Genomic DNA, 3,909 nt, shown 5'->3' with positions numbered 1-3,909 from the left:
AAGTAACCAACTTTCCCCATGTCCATCAAAACGGTGGCGGAAGGTGCTATGATGTGTGGCGTGCAGTCAATCACATTGTCGAACGTGGAGTCTACAGGACATGCAACCACATTTTACTTTTCTTGATTTTAACCTGAACCTCCATCCCTTTTCTGTTCTTTCCACACAGAGGGTTATGGCATCAAACGGGTGCCTGCAGATCTGACTGTGAGGGAATATTACCAAAATAGCTGTTTCGCTCAGCATGCACGATATTGTGCCAGCTTTTGTTTTTCATCTTATTTTCAGAGAGAAAGTTTGTAGGCCACTCTAAGAACCTGTTCAGAAGAATTACTTTCAATAAACTTCGAATTTCCTCAAACCTGTCCTCAGACTCGTCTTCGGAGCGGAGTTTGGTCTGCAAAACTGAGATCCTACAGCGGAGTATAAAATTTATCGGTGACAATGGTGCCATCTCACAAAAATCAATCTGAATTGATACCAGAGCTGTCATTAGCCGTCTACTTGCTGAGCCTTTAATAAGTTTCCGTCAGCTGCACACTTATTAGCGTCGGCCAAGATATTAGAGGTCCGTACAGATTTCCAGGTTCACAGGAGAGACTGACTGAGACGGGGAAAACACTCCCAGGTGATGATTCTTTAGCCCTCTTTAATATCTTAGATGAAAATGCAATCGATCCACAATCCCGCCCGGAGTGCTGAGGTGAGGATCTTCCCACAGTGAGGCTAGATGTGTTATATAAAGCAGATTAATATCGCTGCCTTATGTAGACTTCCAATAATGATTCCTCAACCTAGTTTAAAAAACCCTCAATGCAGCACTAAATGTGTTTGGTGGCTACAGTTGCATAAAGTTTGTATGTGTGTGTCTTTCTCAGGGATGCCTGTGTGTGTTTGTAGGGGACGGTGAGGGCAAAGTGTCTGTGGTGTGTGTGTGAGACATTAAGGAACACAGAATAAGTGTAATAAAGCAAGTACACTGTGCATGTGTGTCTATGTGCACAAAGCCCATGTGCAATTCTGTGAGAAACTATCTTTAGTTCAGTGTCAAATATGTTGTATAAATGTATGGTAAAATAAGTCATGTGAAGATGGAAAACAGAAAAGGACATATAGTAAGTTAAAAATACCTTCACCCCATATTCATTTTCATTAAAAACACAAAATGCATGCTAATATGAATTTCATGCCTCAGTGGGTAATATGTTTTTGCCATATCTGCATTTTGCATGCAGACGCAAGCTTGTGAAAAATCATGTTTCTCATTCCTGCTGTTCCCTCCCCTTCAATTTCATGCGAATATGCACATCCTGCTCAGCGCAGTATGTGACCAAATGTGGATGCACCTCCCACGCGATGCTAACCCCCATACAGAAAAGAGAATATACAATGATTTGAATGAATGCAGATACATAACTTGATGTTACGGCAGTTATTTTTGTTTTGTGGAAACGACCTGTTTTACTTGCGGAGGCTGTCTGAAATGAGAAAAATGAATAAGGGTGTGTTTACTAGCTGATAGAGGGACGTAAAAGATATGTGTGACGCCAATTTGCCTCAAGACAGCAAAGTCTTACAGCTAATGCCAAAGCTTAATGAATTAAGCAGTAGAAAGTGAACATGATCAAAGTGCGGAGTTTGAAGTTTGAGTGTCAAAGGTGCAGTATGTAAGAATCGGCAGCTTGTCAACAACAAATATGGTGCAGCATATCACCAGGGTGAACGCTTCTTACTGTAGTGCTGTTCGCCAGTTAGCTCAGTTAGCCATGCAGCTAGCGGTTCAGACTGGGAGCTAGCTGGTTAGCAGATATCTTTGGAGCAGAATACATAGGCATCACAATGTCAAAACTGTTATTTATTGATATTTTGATGATAATTTCAGTTACCTTTTTGAAGGTTTCAACTAAAATTCTTACATATAGCCCCTTTAAGTAATAGTAAGCCTTTAGATTATTTAAAAAGAGCTGCTGTAAATAGCCTATGATGACTTAAAGATTGACTGTAGCCGAGAATCAGAATCTGGAGAGTCAAAGACAGTACAGGACAGAGAAGATGAGGCCAGACCAGAATAGAATAAAACAGAACTTGCCTGTATGTCTACAGTGAAAGTATAAATCTGCCTGGCTTGTGGAATGTACACACTCAGTTCTATATGTGGGTATGTGTTTGTGTATGTACACAGTGTGAGCAAATGTAAAGTGTGTGTGTGTGTGTGTGTGTGTTTAGTCAGTGGGTCAATATCAGGAGTCGAGCCTTATCCCTGTGTAATCCAGCTACCCTGATAAAGGTGTTTTCTTGTGTGTGTGCATGTGAAAGTGCGTATACACACAAGGACACACACTTTATCCCTGTGTAATCCACTGACCCTGATAAACTGAAATGGAAAGCGATATCTCAAATATGTGTGTGTGCGTTATGAATTCTTCTCCCTGCGTTTCTTCTGTCTTCCCACTCACATCTCTTATGAATTTGATCGCACAATCAAGGACACAGATCAATGCAGATGGGGGCTAATGGACTAAACCGTGGGAAATATCAACCTGATTCTCTCCATGCACCTCACTCTTTATAATTAACACATTCATAGACTTCTGTTGACTCCTGAATAAGACTTTCAGGAAGTGAAAGTCATTTTTACTTTCTGTCTTCAGGGCCCTCTATTTTATAATTAAAAGTTATTGCTAATTTTGTCACCCTGTATGTCTGTGTTTTCAGCTTGTTAGCATCACAAACATGCAAGATACACTCACACATCTTTACAGGTCTGTAGTTGAGATCAAACTGAAGGCCGAGCACAGAGGTGGTGGTGGTCTTAGCAAAGGCCTGGAAGTAGAAAAAGTTAGAAAAAGTTGGAAGTTGGGAAAAGATCCTCATCCATGGTACCTCAGCTGTCATGTAATTGTTATTTTTGGATTATACAACCTTTCCAATTTTCAGTTCAGTTATTTAAAAAATGACTGTGAACTACTTTTTCTGGGTAACTTTTGTTAGCAAAACTATATTTCTCTCAAGGGAACTGTGGCTTTGCTGTGCTTGAGCGTCTTCCATCACCACGTAACTGGCACCTTAGAAAGCTTTACTTACAAAGTTTCTCCTTTAACACGGCCTTCTCTCCTTCCTCACCACGTCTTCTCCCATGCCATTCATCCATCCATCCATCCATCTGTCTATCTGTTTCCATCTGCCCCACTTGGATGCATCCAGCTGTATCTGTCTGTCAATCAAATGTAAAATCTCCGAAGCCACTGATCTGATTTTGACAGAACTCGAAGGGCACCAGACTCCTGTGCTTAAATTCCAGGTGTAAAATGTGCTCAGAACAGCTGGTGGGATGGATACAGACACAGTTGGTCACATCAACAACATGTATACATTGATTGTATGGTAGTCTGCATATAACAGCTTTGTCAAATTAACTTCAGCACATGGATCACTGGAAATAACTGCCTGTCAAAGTCGTGGAAGTCAGCTCAAACATATATACACAGTATGTCAAAACTACATTGAAAAGATTCCAGATGAAATAGATCTGTCCTACACAGCAGAGCATGGTGGACAGTATGTCCACCCATTTCCTGCATATGCTATTCACATAGCGGGAACTACCACAGAAGCTATTTTGAGTATTTTGCCATGTGTTTATACAGTATGTCTGTCTGTGGACACATTTTTGTCAAAAACAGGTGTGAAGTTGAGCTCAAAATAAAGGCTGAGTTTGAAGATTGGTTTCATTCGAGTAAAGGGTTGTGAACTAGGGAGGAAGGAAGTAGGAAAAAGGCTCCATCAAACTCAGCACAAACAAAATGTAACTCACCAAAACCATTTTGGTTTGTCTTTCCACAATCCTCACTCACAGAGTAGGATGTGAAAATATTCAAGCTCTTCGTGCCATTTTCACCCTCTGTTGAT

Source organism: Pagrus pagrus (genome assembly GCF_965226575.1).
Source record: "Pagrus pagrus genome assembly, chromosome: 8".
In the NCBI taxonomy this organism is placed as follows: Eukaryota; Metazoa; Chordata; class Actinopteri; order Spariformes; family Sparidae; genus Pagrus; species Pagrus pagrus.
This window is presented reverse-complemented; position numbering follows the sequence as displayed.